We start from the raw sequence: 24,938 nt of genomic DNA, 5'->3' as shown, positions 1-24,938 counted from the left end.
AATGAACTTCATCCAGTACCATGTTGTTAAACACTGGAACACCAGCATAGCACCTGAACAGGGACTTTAACCCTGGACCCTCAGATTAAAAGTCTGATGCTCTACCGTCTGAGCTACTCAGGCTCTTCCTTCAGCATTTAGACAGGAAAAGAAACACCTGTGAAGGTCAAACTGCTGCTTTCTTGACTTGTTCAATCCTCCATGTTCAAGTCCACCATGCTTTTGATTGGTTCTGATTCTCTGTGGCAAAATCCAAAGGGAGGCTCCAAAAATGTCTTGAATGTCATAAGAATGCACAGGACAAGATGTTCGTTTCCTTCATGTCTGCAGTTCCTCCACTGGAAAGTAAAGTCAATGCTGTTCCTCTGCTGAAACCTGGGATCGGACCAGGGACCTTTAGATCTTCAGTCTAACGCTCTCCCAACTGAGCTATTTCAGCTCTGAGGGAGGGCCCTGCTTCTCTCATTTTATAATCTCTTCCACTCTCACTAGAACTTCGAGAGGATTTGAGCTTCTGAAGTCATGACACATTGAACAGTTCGACAGGACCATTTTTGATGAATGTCTGAATCAAACAAGCCTCTTTTGTTTGTCTTCTTCCCAGTTGCCTCAACATTGTGTGAGCCAATAATTCCACATCTGTACCAGACACACCTCTGGTTGGTGGGTTTTATGGATCTTTCTGTTCTAACAGTGTCTTTTATCTTAAATATGCCACTTTCACATGAAAACATCAATAACAGGACAATATCAAAACTATTATTGCTGCTGTTGCTGTTGTTGGTTGTGTGTCTGTCTTCCATCCCCCTGTCCCCCTGTCTTTCTCTCTGCTTGTCTTTCACCCTCATCTTGTTCCCATCTTTTTGTCATTCTCTCCCTCATTTCTCTCTGTCTTTTGTCTTTTCTTCTCTATATTTGTCTTCTGCTGCTCCAGGATCAGCTCCTATCACACAGTGGTCCAGAACCATTATGAAGCCTGATCATGAATGTGAGCAAAGCTCTTAGAACAGGCCTGCTGCCACCACAACTAAGATCCTGCAGGTCACTAGAAACTCCAGTGTCCAGTTGACAAGTGGACTTTCCTCTGATCTGTGGTGGTTCTGAGTTTAGCAAACATCTCCAACAAGAAGATGAAGGAGGCCATCAACTCCTCCAAGCTCAACATCTATACTGGCTTTACTGGGAGATCAGGAGGTCAAAGCAGATCTTCACCCTCCACCTCAGATGGTTTCTACTCACAGAGATGAGGGACCAGTTCAAACCAGCTACCTGGAGCTCCCTTAAGCCATTGTCCCCATCAGCTAACATCTGGATCTGGACCTGCACCGGTGCTGATTTGTGTCTTGAGTCCCCAGAGTTTGTTGAACCAGAGAAGCTTCAACTGGTGACGGTCGTACAACCAAGTGTGAAGGTGAGCCTGCATTGTCTGATCTGGAGCTAACAGGGGAATTAGCAAGTGCTCTGACTGTTCTAGAGTTGCTGCTTAGTTGAATTTGAATTTATTTGTTGAAATGTTCCAGTTTCTATGAGGTCAGGGAAGATTGGTGTGGATCTAAAGGTCCCTGGTTGGATCCCAGGACATTGTTTTGGCTCATTTGAACATTTTCAAACCCTCGTTGCTCAGATTTTACATGAATTTGATCATGACTTTTGGACAAATGTCTTGTTTATTAATTAAATAATCACTTCAGTTATGAATTTAGTGAGTCACCCAGACTTGGTCAATAACAAAAATTAGTCTGGTTATTATTCAGTTTCCAGTCAGTAGGGACACACGCACACACACACACACACACACACACACAGCCTGTCTTTGGTATAAAATGGTCTGTCACGTTCACGTTGGAAGATTTCTCTGACTCAATTGTGAATAAAGAGATTCTTCATCTGACACCTGAGTCTTGATCCACTGATTCCTCTGATCCACCTCTTTCTGCTCCAACAAGGCTGACATGGATCAGGTGGGTCCATGTCATCCAATCAGTAGGTTTCTCTTCTCAATTAATTTTCTTCATCCCAGTTTAGATTGATTCTTCTCAGCCTCATGAAGGAGCATCTGATCAGGTGTTTGACTGCTTGTTGGTTGTAATTCCATAGATTTTAATCTCAGATGTTATAGAATTAATAAGAACATCTTAAAGACCTTTGTCCAACACTTGAAACTCACCTGTCTGTGGAGGCCCAACTGGCCTTTGGTCGTGAGGTGGTGGATGCATGTGAATGAAATGAGGCTCGTGTTGCTGTGAGGAGCCACTAGAGGGAGACACCTGTCGTTCCTCCCTGCTGACAATGAGGCTTCACAGCTGCATTTGAAGCTGTCCTTTATGAGTCACAACTGTCTTGAGCTCAGGAGCCAAACTCACCGAAAAAATATGCAAGTGGCTTTGGACAAAAGCGTCTGCTCAATGAAATTGTAGGATTGTAGAATTCTATAAATGTAGAATATAATTGTAGAAATGCTCTCTCTCACCACCCCCCAAAGTCTGTGCCAGGGTCTCTGGCCAGTGGTCAATGGCTCCTATCACCTGCCCAGGATGGATCCAGCTTGCTTGTCTTTGTAATTCTGCACTTATTAGAGACCTGGAAACAAAGGAATGCGGAAAAAGAGAAAATAGGACCTCACACAAATGGGCTTGTGACACAATTTTAAAGAGTTGTGTCAATGTGAATCTTTTACAAATGTGTGTGTGAATGTGGTTGTTGTGGCCGAGTGGTGAAGGCGATGGACTAGAAATCCACTGGGGTCTCCCTGCTCAGGTTGGAGTCCTGCCAACAACGTTCAAGTGTTGATGTTCTGGAGGAGACAACATCTGATCTTTGTTAGATCCACGAGTCAAAGGTTTTCTTTAAAGTGCTGCAGCAGCTGAGGATGAGGGAGAGACAGAATTTCAAACCATCTTCGTGAGGACATTTTGAAAAATGATGATATTTGCCACAGTTATTATTGACTTGGAACACTGCAAAAATATCCCCTCTCCAAAAACCCTCATCTTCAACTTTGTACCCAAGTTGTCTCCTCATCAGGCACCACAGTGTCCAGGATGTTCAGTCAAAAAGTCATTAATGATTTTAAAAATGTCCATCAAACACAAAATAAGGCTTCAAATAGGTAAAATCACCATCTGTAGACTGGACCAATATGCTGATGTGATCCTTTGATTAGTTTAGGATCAGTCAGAGATCAAAGACTGAAGCAGGAGATCAATGCTCAGAACCCAGAGATCAAAGACAGAATTCAGACATCAGAGAAAGAATTCAGACATCAAACACATACCTGATGGAGGCTCCACCCCCCCCCCCAGACAGTTTCCATGTAAGTCGTAAGTTTTATTTTTAAAGCGCCAAATCACAACAAGTGTTATCTTCTTTTTATTCTTTTTATTAAAGATTGAAGCTCCATACAAGACAGTTTGTAGACAAGAACATCACAGCCTGGGAAGCTTTCACTTCTTTTGATGGACAGCTTTGATTTCAGGTTCTACCTCTGTAAAATTGAAAGTAAAGTAAATGAAGCACCTGTGAAGGTAAAACTGATGATGTCATGACTTGTTCAGTCCTCCAACGTTAAAGTCCAACAAGCTTTTGATTGTCTCTGATTCTCTGTGGCAAAATCCAACAAGAGGAAACAGAAAATCTTGAGGTTGTCTCACTTTTTTTTTTTAAAGAAACTCTGCATAGGACAGTGATAGGATGCTTGTTTCCTTGGATGAAAAAGTCTGGTACTCTCATCTTCTTAAACATTTACTTGTTCAATCAGGACAAGAGAATCTGAGCTTGGATGTCATTTTGTAGTAAAAGGTGAATTAAACTTGTAAACATCAGCTGGTGTTCACTCTGATGATGTATCGATGGTCTGTATTCTGCCTTCTGTAGCACAATGCTGCTGGGAAGAAGCCTGATTATGTCAGAGTTGTGTTCAGTGGCTCCTGCTGGGTCCATTTCTGACAAATAGGCTCCAAAGAGTTCAGTTGTTTAAAAGCTCAGGGTTGCTGTCAGCAGACAAGGTGGCCGAGTGGTTAAGGCGATGGACTGCTAATCCATTGTGCTCTGCACGCGTGGGTTTGAATCCCATCCTCGTCGTGAGCGACTCTGGTTTCTACTCCAACATTATGGAATTACTGTGAGGCTTTTAACTGACACAGATACCAGTTGAGTCAACTTCCCTTTCACAACCTGACCAAAACAACTCAGACACCCAGAGCTCACATGTGTCAATCACCTCTGTAGAAGGTCCCGCCCCCACAGAGCTATAAATCCTCCCATCAGTGAAGAAAACCGAAGACGCCTCTTGGATGAGAGCTGAAGCATCTTCAAGAAACCTGAAATAGTCCACTTGGTACATTTAAATAATTCTACAATTTCTTTCAGCTTTCGTCCAAAGCCACGTGCATGTATCACATGTATATAATATATATGTGATACTCTTTCATCTACTCATGAACCAAAAATGCAGTCTAATACCAGTAAATTTGTGCAGAAAAATGTCATTTGTGCTCCTTCTTTTATTTATTTGTTTATTTAGTATTTTTTAATGTATTTTCTTTCAATTCACATTTTGTCCATTAACTTCATAATCACTCTTCACAGTCGCCATCTCATCACATGACTAAAGTTTGGGTTCTGTATTGGTGGTAAAATATCCTTCCATGCCCCTCACTAGTTTGCACACAGAAAAGCATATTTTACTGGTTTCAAATCTCTTAGTGTGTTCTCTCTGTTAAACCAGCTGTGGCAGCTTTCATCGTGTGATTGATTTTAAAATATAAATATGGAACAGAACCATTGGAATAAGATGTCAGGACATTTGAAGGAATGTAAATCTCCTGTTGAAATGTTGCAGTGTGCAGCTGAGGCTCTCTGGCAGTGGCACAAGGAGCCACAATGGCAGAACCTGGACCCTCCTGGAGGAGAACCACAGGTGAGGGCCTTCTTGGCTCCAGATTGATGGAAATCAAGTGTCTGAGGCTGTTAGCAGCCATTAAGTTGATCTGGTTGGGCACTGGTATTTTTTCTTTCTGCAGCTCAGGAGTGATTCAGGAGAAGAGTTTCAGAACAGTCAAGGTTGGGGACTGGAATTTTAAAATTTCCCCTGGAACCAGACAACCTTGGGAGGTAAAACCTCCAATCATAGCCACTCAGATGCAGCAGCAGAAAGAAGCTGTCATCTTCCCTGACAGTCAGAGCATCAAGTCAAGAAAACATCAACCATCTTGGAGTTCCAAACCTTCACCTGTCAGATTCAGCTACTTCTTATTGTGGGACTTTAAATTTGAACACAATGGAATTTGGACAAGGAGTTTTCCTTCAAGTCCAAACATCATCGTCCAGCCTCCAACCAGAGGTCCATCTGTTATCATGGGAGCCACATGTGGAGTCTGGGTTCTTTTCTAGAATGTGACGGCAATGACAGTCCTGCCAAGTGACATCACTGACATGAATGGATGACTTCAGTCACATGACTGGATGGCTTCAGTCACGTGACAGGATGACTTCAGTCACATGACTGGATGATTTGAAAATTTTGTTGTGGGCCTCTGGACCTTTTTTAAATCAGTAGTTGACCACAGGTAGCTTAGCCAACTGTTAACTAATTAACTTTCAGTCCAGACAAAGAATGTGGGTTGACAGTTATTCATACAAAGTCTTTGGTTTCAGATGCAGCCTCAACTGAGACTCCTGGTTCAGAGGATGGGTTTGTTTGCTGTCAGGTTGCCACCTTTCAGAAATGAAAATCAGGGACGCCCGCCACGGCTCCTGGGGGCCATGACCACCAGGGGCCTGACTCCCATGAGGTGGGTGCCCACAGCAGTGGTGTGTTTTATTTTGTAGGTGATTTTAGTCAAGGGGTGATCAAGAAAGCATTTCCTCCTACTTAAAGCTTGAAATGCTTTATCACCAATAAACACATTCTTTATTGTTCAACACTGAAATGCACAATTAAGTTTTAAAATACAAACTCAATAAATGGAGAACTTTATGTGACTTAAGTTCATAACACATCAGCAGGTTTCCCTCCCTTCTTTTTCCAAGTCTCCTTCTTGTTCCTCCTTGCAGCTCTGGGGAACTCTTGGTCTCTCAAAGCCCTGTTGGAAAACTCTGAACAGGACTGCTCAAACTCCTTTGAGCTCCATGGAGCTCCTGTTCCTGCAGTCACTCCATTTCTGCTTTTCATTTTGTGTTTGTATTAAAGTTCTGTTGCTGAAAAAAAAACTTTTTTTCCTTTTTCTTGAAGTAAATATATGAGGGTCGAAATTGACCCATAACACCATGGATGTTACAATAGTTAATAATGTTAAAATGAAGAATAAATAAAACCAATCCATGTCAGAGATGTGTTCTAACACCCCTCAGTAATGGTGAGGAAACACAACAACCTTTTGTTTATTTCTATGATTTTCTTGAGGTTCATTTGATCATTTTTCAACTGAAATCGAGGGTTTACTGACTAAAAAAAGGTCCAGAGGCCCACAACAAAATATTCAAATCAATATTTCCATGGATAAGGAAGCCTAACAAGGTAACCAAGAGATGGGAAACAACTTGGATGATAGAAAATTGTTTTTAGTTTATTTTACAGCTGATTGAAGACGTGGGTCAAAACTGACCTGTTAACATAAGAGATGGGAACAGAAAGCTAACACAAGAGGAAGGTTGAAGCTATGAAAAAGGAGTTTGATAAAAATCTTGAACTGACAGTAGAAATATCCTTTTGTATGTTTACCTTTGTTGACAGAAGTCACTTTAGCTTGGCAGTGAAAAGAATCTCTGCTAGCTTGACAAATAAGTGGCACAAACTGGGTTCAAGCTGGACTTTGGACACTGGTATCTGCAACAACTCCCATCAACTCCTAATCTAGCATCTCTGCTGTGCTCAAACTATTTTACAGAACATTTGACAGACCTGTGGAGCAGTGAGGATAGACATGAGTTGATCCACATGATCCACTGAAGCGCCATTTTACCCTGCCACTGAGGTCACCAACATGAGCTGGAGTTGGGAATCTTGAACTGAACCTGGTATCACAGCGACACCTACTGCTGCAAAATGGAACAGCAACATTGAACCCAAGTACAGGATTGGAGGGAGACTGATGGTCGCTGTTTGGGTTTTTGAAGAACAAGGAGGGTGTTGGTTCAAGCTGGATTCTCAGAGACTATTTCCCTAACCTCTACATTGGCATCTACACTGTCATCCAGTCATGTGACTGAAGTCATCCAGTCATGTGACTGAAGTCATCCATTCATGTCAGTGATGTCACTTGGCAGGACTGTCATTGCCATCACATTCTAGAAAAGAACCCAGACTCCACATTTCCTCCTATCTATTATTGTGTCCCACCCTCCTGGTCCTTACTCTGAATTCTCTGAGTTTATATCCAGTTCAGTCCTCAAAACAGATGAAGTCATGAGTGTTGATAAATTTCCTTTTCTCCACTGATTATATGTCAAGGTTTGTGTGTGGGGGTGGAGCCTATCCCAGCAGCCTTCGGACATGAGGCGGGGTTCATCCTGGACAGGTCACCAGTCCATCACAGGGCCAACACATAGAGACAGACAACCATTCACACTCACAGCCACACCTACAGTCAATTTAGAGTATCAATCAGCCTCGTCCCCTCTTGATGTCTTTGGACTGTAGGAGGAAGCTGGAGTACCAGAGAGAACCCACACAGACACAGGGAGAACATGCAGACTCTGAAACATCCCATGCCCGAGCCGGTACTCTAACCCAGATCCTTCTTGCTGTGAGGCAACAGTGCTGACCACTGCACCATTGTGTCCCCTGAAAATGCCACCAGATCGTTTGGATTGTCTATAAAATCAAGTACACATGAACATTAAGAGGTTTTCACAGGGCTGGTGGTGCAATGGATAGCATGACTGACTACTGTCAGAAGATTCTAGCTTCAACTCCTGGCTCGCTCACTTAAAATTTTATACTGCGAAGCTTTCACACCTGAAGTGTGAACCACTGCTAAAAGTCACTGAAATCCTCCAAGGTTTCCTCCTTGTCTGCTGTAAACATGAACACATGCATGGATCCTGCTACCTCTCACATGTTAAGCTGGCACTTGACAGTGACAGCAGGAGAACAAAAAATCCCAGTGTGTCATCAACATTTCCTGGAAACTAAATGACAGAAGCCAGTGGTGGCTGGTGAAAAAAATTCTTGGTGGGGCTGGTGTGCCAAAAACATTTCCGTGCCTAGTCTAGTACAATCATTCAAAAAGAGCAGCCGAACAATTATTCAATGTTTTAAAATAGTATTTACTTTCCTTCTTAAAATCGACAGTTTCAAAGACAAAAAAAAAACCAACAACAATTTACAACTACAGTAAATTTTATGCGATCAAATATTATACAATGATGTTAACTTTACAGAAGGTGATTTGAGCTTAATCTATACAATACAAATCAACAATGTGTGTGTTTGTCTCTCTCTCTCTGTCTCTCTCTTTGTTCATCTGTGTCTGTCTCTGTCTCCTTCTCTGTGTCTCCGTCTTTGTGTCCTTTTCTCTGTGTCTCTATCTCTGTTTGTCTGTCTCTTAGTGTGTGTGTCTCTCTCTGTCTCTCTCTCTCTTTGTGTCCGTCTCTCTTTCTCTCTTCGTCTACCTGTCTCTCTCCCTCTGTCTCTCTGTCTATTTGTTTCAGTCTTTCTGGGTGTGTGTTTGAATTCAGCAGTCATTTGTACAGGAACTTTGCTCGTCTCTCTTTCTGGGAGGCAAATTTCTCAATGACCCTGGTGTTGAAACCAGGAATGTTTCGTGTCAGTTTTTTCTCAGTGGAGAGCATAGCCAGAGCGTTGAGCCGATCTTGTGCCATGGTATTTGTAAGAAAAGTTTTTATCCTCTTCAAAGTGGAGAAGCACCTCTCAGATTCTGACGTTGTCATTGGTGTGGTGATGAGGATGTTGAGCAGACTTACAGTTTCAGTGAACGTGTCTTGAAGGTTATTTTCCATCAAAACCTGATAGAGAGCCAGTGCACCACTGCAACTCTGAAACTCTTCGTTCCCGTAGATCAGAGACAGCTCTGTTTGAAGTCTGGCCTTGTCCAATGAGGGATAGGCTTCCACTGTGGTTTTCAGTGCTGAATCTGGGAACTTTCGGCTGTGCTGTGGGAACAGGTCTCCTTGCAGGAGTGTGGCGCTGACAAGATGCTTGGTGAAACTAAATCTCTCCTTGGCATGGCTCACAATGGTGTCACATACCTATGCAATGATATAATTATACAAAATAGGAATTATTGCATCTTCACTTGTCTTCATACATTGACCTGATGAGCTAGCCTATATTATGTAATAAACATACTGTAATGATTCATATCATCATAAAAGAATATACATTTAAGTCTGGACCACTGTATCATATGGCCAACATCTTATTTTGATTTGATTTAATAATGTGATTCAAATCACACTAAGAAGCAAGTTCTTACCTCCAGTGCCAAATGGTGCAGTGTGTCTTCTCCCAAGGTTCTGCGTCTCTTTGCGGGTGGCTCCTGAGCAGGTCCCCTGAACTCCTCATCCTCAGCCAGAGTAGGCACATCCTCCCTGACCCAACACATAAGTTTCATGAGTAAGTTCTAAAAACTGGTTAGGGATACATTAACAAAACCAAAGGTGGATGTCATTACTGTCAGTTATATTATACAGATAAATCAATGCTTTAAATAAGGTGATATATAAGCATTTAAGTCTACATATACAGAGAAATTTAGGTTAGGCTACAAATTAATTAATTTAGCATACCTGATAGCCTGCATGTGGTCAATGAATGTCTGGGTGACTCCTGCCATGTAGACAGCATCAATGTTTCTCTTCTGCAGCTGGTTGTAAAGGATGTCCACATGTGGCATGATTTTGTGGAACAGGGCCAGTAAAAAAACAAAAAGTTTCATCTTCCAGCATTCTCACATAGCCACCAGCTTCTCTCTTTGTCTGGCTATCAAACCCTTCACTGTTCCGGATAGCCTGAAAGCAATTCACCAGATCCTTCTTGTGCTCATAAACTGTGTTAACACGACTGTTGAAGTTCCAACGTGTTGATGATGCACTTGGAAGTCGGTGCGCAAACTTCTCATCAAGCACTGCAGTTCTCTTGCTTGACTTAGAGAAAAAAGAAGCAAATCCCCCCATGTCAGAAAAAAAGTGACTGATCTGAGGGATGTGGGAGGTTGCTTGCTGCAGTATCAGGTTTAACTGATGGGCATAGCAGTGAACATAGTGAGCGTTTGGATAGATGTCTTGTACCTTTCGCTGCACTCCTCCTTTGGCACCCCTCATCACAGCTGCCCCATCACAGGCCTGGGCAATCAGCTTCTTTTCTTGTCCCTCAGAAAGGATGCTGTGCAGCCTCTCCAATAAGGCCCTGGCTATTGCATCCGCACAGGTGTTGGGCAGTTTCAAAAATTCAAAGAACCGCTCTTGAATATTGTGGCGGTCGTCAATGTATCTCAGAACTAAGACTAACTGACACTGTGTTGAAACGTCAGTAGTTTCATCAGCCTGGATCGCTAAAAAGTCTGCCGATTTAACTTCATCCAGGATCTGTTCTCTCAAAACTGCCAGCATACAGTCCACGAGCTCGTTCTGTACTGTCTTCGAGGTGCCTTTAAAAACGGTTGCATTTTCAAGGTGCTCCCTCAAGTCCCGATCAACGGATGCCATCAAGTCAACTGGACCTCTGAATATTCCAGCGTTGTCAGAGGAATCCCTTTCGTCATGTCCCCGCAGAGCCACTTCAAAAGCACCACAGAATTTAACAGTTAATTATCTTAGATAAGATGTTACGGTTCTTATCTACCTCATCATTGTGCTTCCTTACAGCGATGCGGTGACTGTCATCGAGCTGCGTTGCTATGCTAATCTTCCCAAGAACCGCTAGCTTCACGCAGTTTTCCATGTGAATTTTCGCTCTTTCGTGTTTCTTAATCCGCTCGGAGAGGTGCTTTAGGTCAGTGATTCCTGTCTGTGTCCATGCTGAATCACACCGGTCACTCCTGAAAGGGATGTAGGGGAAGCAAAAAAGTGCGTTGGCTGCTCCACAACCCGTCAGCCACGGCTTGCGCTGAAACCAGCTCCGGCAAAAAGTCCTGTTGTAGGATTTAGCCTTTTCCTTGGACTGCTGCTGGATGTTGATTTCAGGCTTGTCCGGTCCCAGCTCCTTAACGCGGATTTTTTCCGCCATGGTCCTCCTCGCAAAAGGGACATTTAAAAGGGATCTCACCGAATTTGGTGGAAACTGCTGCTCTTGAACTTCGATCGTTGTTGTCGCCATTTTCTCTCTCACTCACTTCTCGCGGTATTTTTTTCGTAGGGATTCGGAAATCTGGGAATCTCACTACGCAAAAAGAATATCGCGGGCTCCTCAGCTAGCTTTAGCAATCCAAACCTTCACGCATTTTACGTTGGCGTAGGGGCGACTTTTCCAGCGCCCCTACGCCGTTAAATTTGGCGATGTTGATTGGCCAATTATTCATTATTTTTCCCTAGCAACCATACAGGATTGGCTAATTAATTGCAGGTCTGGGGCGCTCGACAAATTATACAGTCTATCAGAGTAAATTCACTATTAATTGAATGAGTCAGTTGGCGTAAATGTTGTTTAAATGACCCATATTGCATGTAGACACACACAATTAAGTAAGGCTGACACTGACGATACAAATTGTAAACATATGCACATATATATGTATCAATACATGTAGGGATTTTCCTCTCCACAGCTGGTGGGGCGGCGCCCCAGCGCCCCCTATGAGCCAGCCGCTACTGATACTGGCTTTACTGGGAGATCAGGAGGACAAAGCAGATCTTCACCCTCCACCTCAGATGGTTTCTCCTCACAGAGATGAGGGACCAGTTCAAACCAGCTACCTGGAGCTCCCTTAAGCCATTGTCCCCATCAGCTAACATCTGGATCTGGACCTGCACCGGTGCTGATTTGTGTCTTGAGTCCCCAGAGTTTGTTGAACCAGAGAAGATTCAACTGGTGACGGTCGTACAACCAAGCGTGAAGGTGAGCCTGCATTGTCTGATCTGGAGCTAACAGGGGAATTAGCAAGTGCTCTGACTGTTCTAGAGTTGCTGCTTAGTTGAATTTGAATTTATTTGTTGAAATGTTCCAGTTTCTATGAGGTCAGGGAAGATTGGTGTGGATCTAAAGGTCCCTGGTTGGATCCCAGGACATTGTTTTGGCTCATTTGAACATTTTCAAACCCTCGTTGCTCAGATTTTACATGAATTTGATCATGACTTTTGGACAAATGTTCTGTTTATTAATTAAATAATCACTTCAGTTATGAATTAAGTGAGTCACCCAGACTTGGTCAATAATAAAAGTTAGTCTGGTTATTATCCAGTTTCCAGTCAGTTAGGACACACACACACACACACACACACACACACACACACACACACACACACACACACACACACACACACACACACACACACACACACAGCCTGTCTGTGGTATAAAATGGTCTGTCACGTTCTCTCACATTGGAAGATTTCTCTGACTCCATTGTCAATAAAGACATTCTGCATCTGACACCTGAGTCTTGATCCACTGATTCCTCTGATCCACCTCTTTCTGCTCCAACAAGGCTAACATGGATCAGGTGGGTCCATGTCATCCAATCAGTAGGTTTCTCTTCTCAATTCATTTTCTTCATCCCAGTTTAGATTGATTCTTCTCAGCCTCATGAAGGAGCATCTGATCAGGTGTTTGACTGCTTGTTAGTTGTAATTCCATAGATTTTAATCTCAGATGTTATAGAATTAATAAGAACATCTTAAAGACCTTTGTCCAACACTTGAAACTCACCTGTCTGTGGAGGCCCAACTGGCCTTTGGTCGTGAGGTGGTGGATGCATGTGAATGAAATGAGGCTTGTGTTGCTGTGAGGAGCCACTAGAGGGAGACACCTGTCGTTCCTCCCAGCTGACAATGAGGCTTCACAGCTGCGTTTGAAGCTGTCCTTTATTAGTCACAACTGTCTTGAGCTCAGGAGCCAAACTCACCAAAAACATATGCAAGTGGCTTTGGACTAAAGCGTCTGCTCAATGAAATTGTAGGATTGTAGAATTCTATAAATGTAGAATATAATTGTAGAAATGCTCTCTATCACCACCCCCAACGTCTGTGCCAGGGTCTCTGGCCAGTGGTCAATGGGCTCCTATCACCTGCCCAGGATGGATCAAGCTTGCTTGTCTTTGTAATTCTGCACTTATTAGAGACCTGGAAACAAAGGAATGCTGAAAAAGAGAAAATAGGACCTCACACAAATGGGCTTGTAACATAATTTTAAAGAATTGTGTCAATGTGAATCTTTTACAAATTTGTGTGTGAATGTGGTTGTTGTGGCCGAGTGGTGAAGGCGATGGACTAGAAATCCATTGGGGTCTCCCTGCTCAGGTTGGAGTCCTGCCAACAACGTTAAAGTGTTGATGTTCTGGAGGAGACAACATCTGATCTTTTTAGATCCACGAGTCAAAGGTTTTCTTTAAAGGGCTGTAGAAGCTGAGGATGAGGGAGAGACAGAATTTCAAACCATCTTCGTGAGGACATTTTGAAAAATGATGACATTTTGCCACAGTTATTATTGACTTGGAACACTGCAAAAATATCCCTTCTCCAAAAACCCTCCTGTTCAACTTTGTACCCAAGTTGTCTCCTCATCAGGCACCACAGTGTCCAGGATGTTCAGTCAAAAAATCATTAGTGATTTTAAAAATGTCCATCAAACACAAAATAAGGCTTCAAATAGGTAAAATCACCATCTGTAGACTGGACCAATATGCTGATGTGATCCTTTGATTAGTTTAGGATCAGTCAGAGATCAAAGACTGAAGCAGGAGACCAATGCTCAGAACCCAGAGATCAAAGACAGAATTCAGACATCAGAGACAGAATTCAGACATCAAACACATACCTGATGGAGGCTCCACCCCCCCCCCCCCCACAGTTTCCATGTAAGTCGTAAGTTTTATTTTTAAAGCGCCAAATCACAACAAATGTTATCCTCTTTTTATTCTTTTTATTAAAGATTGAAGCTCCATACAAGACAGTTTGTAGACAAGAACATCACAGCCTGGGAAGCTTTCACTTCTTTTGACAGACAGCTTTGATTTCAGGTTCTACCTCTGTAAAATTGAAAGTAAAGTAAATGAAGCACCTGTGAAGGTAAAACTGATGATGTCATGACTTGTTCAGTCCTCCAACGTTAAAGTCCAACAAGCTTTTGATTGGCTCTGATTCTCTGTGGCAAAATCCAACAAGAGGAAAAAGAAAATCTTGGGGTTGTCTCACTTTTTTTCATAGAAACTCTGCATAGGACAGTGATAGGATGCTTGTTTCCTTGGATGAAAAAGTCTGGTACTCTCATCTTCTTAAACATTTACTTGTTCAATCAGGACAAGAGAATCTGAGCTTGGATGTCATTTTGTAGTAAAAGGTGAATTAAACTTGTAAACATCAGCTGGTGTTCACTCTGATGATGTATCGATGGTCTGTATTCTGCCTTCTGTAGCACGATGCTGCTGGGAAGAAGCCTGATTATGTCAGAGTTGTGTTCAGTGGCTCCTGCTGGGTCCATTTCTGACAAATAGGCTCCAAAGAGTTCAGCTGTTAAAAAGGTGAGGGTTGCCATAAGCAGACGAGGTGGCCGAGTGGTTAAGGCGATGGACTGCTAATCCATTGTGCTCTGCAAGCATGGGTTTGAATCCCATCTTTGTCCCAAGTGACTCTGGTTTCTACTTCTAGATTATTGAATTACTGTGAGGCTTTTTTTTTTTTTGGAACTTATTTTTTATTTAACATACATACAGCACAGATAGAACATGACAGAGATGTGCAGACAAATATTCCAGACAAGTGTTCAGATACTTATTCCAAGATACACATGAAAAAAAAAAAAAAAATTTAAAAAATGTTGATGTTTATAATTCCAATACTGTTTTCACTGGTGCCCATCTTTCAGCAAACTGTCCTGTTTTCAGCTGTAACCTTGCTGTGATTTTTTCCATGATGTATACATTTTTTACTCTATTCCTCCATTGTGATATGTTTGGAGGTTCTGGCTTTAGCAAGCAGGCTGTTATTGTCTTTTTAGCGATCAGAATCAAAATCCTCCACAAAGCAATCAGGTTTCTGTCTGTCAGATTCTCAGGTGGTATGCCAAGGATAAACATTGCTGCGTCCAAAGCAAAATTAATGTCCAAAATTTGCCCAATCTCCTTCCGACCATTCTCCCAGAAGTTCAACAGCTGTGGGCAATCCCAGAATATGTGCGTAAAATCTCCTATTAACTGACATCCTCTCCAACACAGTTCAGATGTGTTGCTATATTTTGAAGTCTTAGATGGAGTGTTGAAATATCTCATCTTCACCTTCCAGTCAAACTCCCTCCACATTGGGCTGCTTGTTAATTTGTGTCCTGCTCTGAATGTTTCCTCCCAATTTTCATCTGGTATAATCGTATTTGTTTCTAATTCCCATTTTTCCTTAACATCCAAATTGTTGTCCTTACATTCATGTTGTAGTACTCTATAGATTTTTGATATTAACCCCTTTTTAGTCTCCCCCTCCAAATACGACAACAGCAATTCCTCCAGCTTAGATGGTGTTCTACAAATATTTTCCCACTCTCTGTGCTTCTGAAGGTAGTGTCTTCATTGTAGAAATTTGTAGAAGTCATGGTTCGGTAAGTTAAACTCTTTTTTAAGTTGCTCAAACGACTTCATATACTGTCCATTGAAAACTTGTGCAATATAAATTAACCCCTTACTTCTCCATTTGTTGTACCCTGCATCCATAACAGATGGTAAAAAGTCTGGATTTCCTGCTTTTTTGGTGATTCTACTTATTGAGTTCGATATTTTCAGTTTTTTTCGCACTATTGACCATACTTTTATTGTTACCCTAATCCAGTCATTACGCAGCCCCTCTTTTTTCTGCATCTTCTCTTTCAAAAACGGGAGTACCTCCAAAGGTGTTTTCTGACAGGAATTTTGTTCCATTCCCACCCACATTGTGTCTGTCTCCTTCGTGATCCACGTAATAATCGCTCTAAGTTGTGCTGCCCAATAATAATTTTTTAGACCAGGTAAATTTAACCCTCCCTTCTCTTTTGGGCAAAGAAGGATTTTGTATTTGATTCTAGCTTTTTTATTTTGCCAAACAAATTTAGATATGATTTTGTCTAACATCTTAAAAGTTGAACTAGAGACCATAATTGGCAGTGACTCGAACAGAAACAACAATCTGGGTACAATGTTCATTCTCACTGTTTCGATTCTTCCCACCATCGACAGGGGCAATATCTCCCATCTGGCCAAATCCTTCTTTATTTCTGTAATCAGTTTTCCATAATTTTCTTTTAATAGCTGTGATATAATGGGAGTAATAATGATGCCAAGATATCTAAACCCTGTGGTGGTCCATTTGAAATTGAACTTTCCCTCTAATTCAGTTGGATATTTGCCTGAAAGCATCATTGCTACTGACTTAGATTCATTAGTTAAATAACCTGATGATTCTCCATATTCATTCAGATTGTTCAATAAAGCTGGTATAGTTAAGGAGGGTTCACTTAGATATGTTCATATATCGTCAGCAAATAAAGATATTTTATGCTCCACTCCCCCTTCATCTCTTATTCCCTTAATATCCTTATTTTGTCTTATTGATTCGGCTAATGGTTCAGTACTTAATGCCAACAGCAATGGACTCAGACAATCCCCTTGTCTGACCCCTCTTTTGAGGGGAAAGAAATCTGAACAGCATCCGTTAACTCTAATCCGTGATTTGGGGTTTTTATAAACCAATTTTACCCAATCTATAAATGTTGAATGAAACCCAAAAACTTCTAATGTCCGATATAGGAAGCTCCATTTTACCCGGTCAAATGCCTTTTGTGCATCTAAACTGAGCATCAAAGCGGGCTGTCTGTTGTTTTTAGTACATGATATAAGATTTAATGTTCTCCTAATATTGTTAGCTCCTTGTCTACCAGGGATGAACCCTGTCTGATCTGGTTTGATTAATTTTGTTATATATATCTGTATCCTATGTGCTAAAATATGAGTCAATATCTTCAGATCACTACATAACAAGCTGACAGGCCTGTATCCTTCACATGTGGTTGGGTCCTTTCCTTCTTTATGTATGACTGAGATAATGGCTTCTGACCAAGATGTTGCTGGGTCACCTGATGTCAGGGCATAATTAAATCCTTTGAAAAGGGCTGGTGTAATCTCCTTCGCAAAACACTTATCAAATTCTCCCGAGAGCCCATCCGTGCCAGGGGATTTATTATTTTTAAGTACCTTAATTGTATTAGCTATTTCCTGTACTGAGATTGGCCTAACCATTTCAGATGCCTCCTCTGTTAATAATGACGGTAAGTGCAATCTTTTGAGGAATGCCAGTGTTTTATTTTCTAGTGATTGCGAGTCAGGGTCATCATATAGATTTTTATAATATTCTGCAAAGGCTGCTGCTATCTCCGTTGGCTTTATCATATATTTTTTAGAGTTAGGATGTCTTATTTTATTTATCGTCCTATTTGCCTGGGCTTTTCTAAGTTGAAATGCTAATAATCTGCTGGCTCTATTCTCCATCTCATAATATCTCTGATTCGTAAACCTTAAAGCCCCCTCTGCTTTGTAAGTTAATAGTTCATCGAGCCGTTGTTTGATTTTTTTCAGTTCGATAAGTGTTGAGTTACTTGATGTTCTTTTGTGTTCCAATTCCAACTCTCTAATTTTATTCTCTAACATATTTTGTTGCTTTAATCGGGCCTTTCTCATTCTGGAAGATATCTCTATTATTTTCCCTCTAATAACTGCCTTCCCCCCGTCCCATAAAATTGAAGGTGAAACTTCCCCTTTGTCATTAGTTTGAAAGTATTCCTTTAAATTTTGTTTTCGTTCCTTTACCACACTCTCATCTGATAACAGAGATACATTAAGTCTCCAGTATTTGAAAAAAGATTCATTACCCATATCTACCGTTAGCGTAATAGGAGCATGATCACTTATAGTGATGGTGTCTGTGCCACAGTCCAGCACTTTATGCATATGTTGTTGTGAAACGCAGAAAAAATCTATCCTTGAATAACTCCCGTGTGGGTTTGAGTAAAAAGTCAAATCCTTCCCTCTAGGGTTATTTCTTCTCCATGGATCAGTAAGACCTCGCTCTCTTATGACATTATTTAGTACCTTAGATTTATTTGCACTTGGTCCCTGTTCTGGAGGCAATCTATCCAGCTTACCATTCTGCACTGTGTTAAAATCACCCCCAATCACTATCATCCCTTTCCCATTGTTGGCAATTACGTTGGCTATATTTTTAAAGAATGCCGCATTTTCCTCATTTGGGGCATAAACATTTAGTATGGATATTGTCATATCGCTTATGGAACCAACCATCATTATATATCTTCCCAGATGATCTTTTATCACTTTCTCTGTATGAAATTGCAGGGATTTATTTATTAATATGGCTACTCCCCTTCTTTTTCCAAAAGAAGCATGAAATACTTGGTTTACCCATTCCCTTTTCAGTTTGTTACATTCGTTGTCATCCAGATGTGTTTCTTGTATCAAAGCTATTGAACATTGCATTTTTTTCAATTGACTCAGTATTTTCTTTCTCTTTATGGGGTGATTCAACCCATGGACATTATATGACACAAGGTTTAGCCTACTCATATTTGTTTAAGTGGAAACCCAGTAACTTTACATCTCTTATTAACTAATATAACTGTGCAAAAAGTAGCACAGCGAAAAAGACAAGTCTGCATCTCCTCAAGAACTAATACACAATAACAAGAAAAACAAGACTCCCAACTGTCCCCTGACCAGAGAGTTGTGACGAAGGCCCTCTGGTGGTTCGCACTATGTGCACTTGCAACTTCTCGGATGTTGTGTAAAGTTGCCATTTGCTCCACAAAAGCAGTGATTTTGCTCCAAAATAGAACCAAAACAATATTTTCTCTGTTGTTTTTTTTTATTTTTTTTATAAGTAGTAAATTACCTCTTAACCAGCTCCATTTGTCTTCATGTATGTCCTTTTTAACAGACACTTTTATTGATCATGTATATTTCAGGGCATCCTCTTCGTATGAAATACTTCACTTGATAAGGGCCCGTAGATCCGTCTCTGTGATGTTTGGCTGCTGTCTTCTCCCCCTCTGTCCCGTCATTATGGTCCAGCTGCCTTGCGCCATCACTCTCTGTAGTCTCTTGGTCTCGTCCTCCTCCTCCACCTGAATCCCCATATTCCTCAGCATGGGTGCAGCATCCATTAATGTGGCAAACGTCTTTGTCCCGTCTTCCAGAAAGACTTTCAGCTGTGCAGGATATGGAGATTGTGCCTTCACGTTCTTCTCCTTCAGTTTCTTTATGACTTCCCTTACTTGTTTCCTCTTTTTTTGTACTTCATTTGTGTAATCCTGGTTAAAGTAGACGTTACGTCCCTCATACGTGAACTTTTTCTTCCATGCTTCTTGAATCAGCCGTTCTTTCACCCTGTAGTTGAGGAAGCGAACAATTATTGCTCGCGGGGGGGCCGTGTTTTCTCTCGGCTTCGTAGTCAGTGATCGGTGCGCTCTCTCGAAATGAACCGCCATTTTATCAGGGAAGTTCATTGAGGACTGAATAAAATGAGTCACAAATCCTATGGTGTCGTTTTTCTCAGCACCCTCTGGGATTCCGTGTATTCTTATGTTGTTTCTTCTTGATCTTGATTCCAAGTCCTCGCATTTCGCGGACAGCCTTGCCTCGTGTTGAAGTAGAAAAGTGACCATTCTTTCCAGCCTCGCCGTCTGGCCTTCCGTGTCGTTAATCCTCTCTTCCATCTCATCTGACCGCTGCTCCAACTGAGCCATTTTCTCCCCCATTTCAGCTATTTTAGCTTCTAGTCTTGCAAAGGCTCCTTTGTTTTCCGTCACCGCGTCTGCATGTTCTTGGCGTAGTTTACGGAGCTCCGCTAATATCATCGATACCTCGTCTCCGGACATCGCCATCCCCGGTGCGGCGCTCCGCGCTCCGCCGGCGCCTGTATCATTCGCATTTTCTTTCTTAGCTGACTTCCCTTTTTTGTCCATTTTATTTCTCTTATCTTTAGTCTCTGATTATCCGCGTCCTCGACCCCTTTCTGCTGCTAATATCACGTTAAAGAGCTATTTTTACATAAGTTTTCTCTCGGAGCAATTCTCCCTCGTGTCTTCTACATCATGGCGTCACCGGAAGTCCCTTCACATGATTTTTATTCAGAAACAATAGAATTGTCAAAAACCACAACAGTTTTCAGCTTGCTGGTAAACAACACACACACACACACACACACACACACACACACACACACACACACACACACACAAATAGTTTGTGTTTGTGAGAAGATAAAAAAAAATCTACTGTGCTGTGTAGAAGATTAATTGTTGAATATCAATCCTCTACTCATGTGCATGGGAGTGTAGTTGTTGTGGCTGAGTGGTTAAGGCGATGGACTAGAAATCCATTGGGGTCTCCCCGCGCAGGTTCAAGTCCTGCCAACAACGTTAAACTGCTGTTCCAGAGGAGACAACATCTGCTCCTACTGTAGGTCCATGTGTCAAAGGTTTTCTTTCAAGGGCTGTAGCAGCTGATGATGAGGGAGAGAGGGAGGATTGGTAGCATGTTGTCTTGTCTCAACCATTCTGGTGTTGACCAAAATCTTTGTTGATACTCCAGTGGTGGTGAAGGTGATGGAAATGTTCCAAGTGGGACGGTTCCATGTTCAACCAGTTTCATCTGGAACTGAGGTGGAGCTTAGGGTTACGTAGGAATTGGTTTGGTTTAGTCCCTGGGAATGTCAGTTGGTGTGTGTGTGTGTGTGTGTGTGTGTGTGTGTGTGTGTGTGTGTGTTTACATGCAGACTTTCCCTTGTGACAGCTGATTTGGTTTGGAATCCATCTTAGTCAGGACATTTTGAGAAATTCTATCATGTCGTTGTAGTTATTTTGATTTACAACACTGGAAAAAAAATCCCCTCCCCTCCAAAAACCCTCCTCTTCAACTTTGTACCCAAGTTCTACAATTCTACAATTCTACAATTTCATTTAGCAGACGCTTTTGTCCAAAGCGACGTACAACACAAGCAAGAATTTAGACTTAATTAAGGAAAAGTCCATAGGAAGCGAAAAAGTGCTTCAGTTGTGATTTGGTCACAGGTACCGCCATCTAGTGGCAGAAGAAGTGTCGCCCCCCCCCCTCCCTTTTTTTTTTTCTTTTTTTTGACAGACATACAACATCACACAACACAGTTAGTGCTACATAATCACTAAGTGCTGGGTCTTGGACCCTCTGACTTATTCTACCCCACAGCACAAAGAGGAGAAGAGTCAGGTCAAGTGCCTCGGTGCTCTCTGAACAATTGAGTCTTCAATTGTCTCTTAAAAGTAGAAAGGGACTCAGCAGAACGCACAGAGTTCGGTAGTTTGTTCCACCATTTGGGAACAACAGAAGAGAAGAGTCTGGCTAGAGATTTGGAGCAGCGCTGGGCTGGAAGCACCAGGCGTGCTGCTGCATTCTGGATCATGTGCAGAGGCTTGAATGAGCATGCAGGGAGGCCTGCCAGAAGAGAGTTGCAAGTTGTCTCCTCATCAGGCACCACAGGATCCAGTAGGTTCAGTTAAAACAAGTCATTAGAGATTTAAAAAATGTCCATCAAACACAAAATAAGGCTTCAAATAGGTTTCCAATTTTATTTCATGTTGACACATTTTGTCCATTTAACATCAGGACTGCTCCCAGATCGTCTCCATGACCTCATCCCAGCACCAGAGACTTTGCTGTGACACAACAGCAGACAGCAACAAGGACTGCTGCAGTGCACTTGGTAATTGGATGCACTGAAGTCATCCATTCATGTCAGTGATGTCACTTGGCAGGACTGTCATTGCCGTCACTTTCTAGAAAAGAATCCAGACTCCACACGTGGCTCCCATGATAACTGATGGACCTCTGGTTGGAGGCTGGACGATGATGTTTGGTCTGGGGGGGTTAAGATGGTGGGGGCTGTTTCAGTTCTAGTGCTGAAGGCTTTCGCCATGACAGTCAGACTCTCAGCTGTCCCTCATGTTCCCTCAAATGTGCAGTGTGGACCTCACACTCTGAAATTAGCCTGAAAACTCTTCATGAAAAGCAGGAGACTCAGAGTCTCTGTGGCTCAATCGGTCAGCGCGCTTAGTTAGTCTTGGTTTTCAGAAATCATACAGCATACAAATAATAGCAGGTTGAAACACATTTATTTAAAAGAATTTAACATGGTCACACACACACACACACACACACACACACACACACACACACAGAGCCTGTCTTTGGTATAAAATGGTCTGTCACGTTCTCTCACGTTGCACAACAACAAAACAAACAAAGACGGCCATGTCCAGTGTGGTCCTGGATATGACGACTGGACTGCAGGGTCCCAGTATCACTGTGACAATTCTTTTACCAGCTATGACCTTGGACAAGAACTTCTCAGGAGGAAACTTATCATGGTGGCACAGTGAAGAAAACTAGACCTGAGCTGCCTGCTGAAATCTTGCAGGTGAAGGACAGAGCTCCACCTCTTTGACAGACACCACCACTGTTGGCTCATGTTGTCAGTTTTTGACACACACGCATCTAAACACACACACACACACGCATCTAAACACACACACACACACACACACACACACACACATGCATGTTCTTGCACACAGAGACTTTTCCTCTGTTTTTGTTTTTTACTGGTTTTGAACCAGTAGTTGTTTTCTGTTGGTTTCATTTGCTTGACTGGTTGTTGTTTGTTTGACCTTGCAAATCCATATTTTGGGTTCTGGCTTGTTCTGCTTTTCATTTTGTGTTTGTATCATGTGAAAGTGGCATAATTAAGACAAAAGACACTGTTAGAACAGAAAGATCCAGAAAACCCACCAACAAAAGGTGTGTCTGGTACAGATGTGGAATTATTGGCTCACACAATGTTGAGGCAACTGGGAAGAAGACAAACAAAAAAGGCTTGTGTGATTCAGACATTCATCAAAAATGGTCCTGTCGAACTGTTCAATGTGTCTTGACTTCAGAAGCTCAAATCCTCTCTAAGTTCTAGTGAGAGTGGAAGAGATTATAAAATGAGAGAAGCAGGGCCCTCACTCAGAGCTGAAACAGCTCAGTTGGGAGAGTGTTAGACTGAAGATCTAAAGGTCCCTGGTCCGATCCCAGGTTTCAGCAGAGGAACAGCATTGACTTTACTTTCCAGTAGAGGAACTGCAGACATGAAGGAAACTAACATCTCGTCCTGTGCATTCTTATGACATTCAAGACATTTTTGGAGCCTCTTGTTGGATTTTGCCACAGAGAATCAGTGCCAATCAAAAGCATGGTGGACTTTAACATGGAGTATTGAACAAGTCAAGAAAGCAGCAGTTTGACCTTCACAGGTGTTTCTTTTCCTGTCTAAATGCTGTAGAAAGAGCCTGAGTAGCTCAGACGGTAGAGCATCAGACTTTTAATCTGAGGGTCCAGGGTTCAAGTCCCTGTTCAGGCGCTGTGGATGTTCCAGTGTTTGACAACATGGTACTGGATGAAGTTTAGTGTTGAACAAACTGTCATCATCAAAAGTAGAAGTGTTCTTGTCTTGCCACTGTGAGACTGTTGCTAGAAAAGTGACCAATAATAATTTCATGTGGCATGCAATTAACAAAACACCCACATTAATGGTTGCAGGGGGGCTGGAGCCTATCCCAGCATTTATGGGCGAGAGGCAGGGTTCACCTGTGAGCTCTGTCAGGTATGAAGGAACCTGACTGTTGAGGACGTCAAACCTGCAAAGACACAAACACACCCACCAACAGGACCCTGCACACACAACGCTGCATAGAACCCAGGCCTGGGGCCGTCACCAGTGTTCCCATAGAAACCACCAGCGTAGTCCAACATTGGGAACATGAACTGTGTTATAATACTTTTCCAGACTTCTCATGGAAAAAGTCAACAGAAGGACAAAAGTCATTTTAGCAAACCAGATATTTGCTTGGACACTGAGTTCATGTGAAATTTAAATGACAGCTGAGAATCACGCCAGAGGCCTGGATATTCAAAGTCTTCAACTTTTGCTTTTGTTGTTCCATCAAGAAAGCCAATGAGCAGTTAGTTGACAACCAAGAATCAGGTCAAACGGAAAACAACATACGATATGAGGTTTTTCTTGTTTCTTGATGGGCAGCCAACAATATTTTCAGCATTGGATCATTAAAGTCTGTTTCATTTCTGATGTCGTGTTCTAAAATAATTGCTCACCTAAGAGGATTCTAAAAAGTCAGACTTTCTCAGTGATATTCTCTTCTCAGGCTTTCAAATCTTTTAAATTTCCATTTTCCACAAGTGAGTAGAAAGTTGTTACTCTCTTTGAACCCAGGATTAAAAGCACATCATTAAATGACTTGTAGTGATATTCTCCTGTTAACATTCCAAATTATTCATTGAGATTTGGACTTTACGGAAACATTTTTCCAGATTTTGATGGGCCAGTACAGCAGGAACTGGGGCTCATTCATGTCGTGGTTTAAATTTGAGCCTGGGTTTCTTCCCCTGCAAGATAAATCTGGAAAGCATTTTGTTCAATTCAGAAACGGTTTTGAAGGCAATTTCTCCAGTTGGTCCTGGAACTAGAAAGAGATCTTGTGGTAGGACATTTGTTTTTACTCGATCAACCCTGTGACTCAGACTCAGAAAGGAAATGGAGTTCCATCTTCTTCTATCATCTTCAAGGAGTTCTGGCCCAATCCAGGTGGAGGTTTTCCTCCATGTGTTCTGGAGGTGAGTGATTAAAGGTCAGAACCTGTGTTTTAGAATGGAGAATTTATATCCAGCAGAGCTTCCCAGTGTTTCAAAGAGTTTTAT

General features: G+C 42.0%; 3 non-coding genes across 3 annotated transcripts; 2 read left to right on the top strand and 1 right to left on the bottom strand.

Moving 5' to 3' along the window:
- Positions 1–366: 366 nt before the first annotated feature.
- trnaf-gaa (transfer RNA phenylalanine (anticodon GAA)) lies at positions 367–439 on the bottom strand. The gene has a single exon. It is a non-coding gene; the product is annotated as a tRNA-Phe (tRNA).
- Positions 440–20,484: 20,045 nt separating this feature from the next.
- trnas-aga (transfer RNA serine (anticodon AGA)) lies at positions 20,485–20,566 on the top strand. The gene has a single exon. It is a non-coding gene; the product is annotated as a tRNA-Ser (tRNA).
- Positions 20,567–23,510: 2,944 nt separating this feature from the next.
- On the top strand, positions 23,511–23,583 carry trnak-uuu (transfer RNA lysine (anticodon UUU)). The gene has a single exon. It is a non-coding gene; the product is annotated as a tRNA-Lys (tRNA).
- Positions 23,584–24,938: the final 1,355 nt, after the last annotated feature.

The sequence above is a fragment of the Aulostomus chinensis genome, chromosome 4 (genome assembly GCF_037954235.1).
Source record: "Aulostomus chinensis isolate RoL2024-O1b breed Wild chromosome 4, RoL_Achi_v1.0, whole genome shotgun sequence".
NCBI classification, from domain to species: Eukaryota; Metazoa; Chordata; class Actinopteri; order Syngnathiformes; family Aulostomidae; genus Aulostomus; species Aulostomus chinensis.
This window is presented reverse-complemented; position numbering and strand designations above follow the sequence as displayed.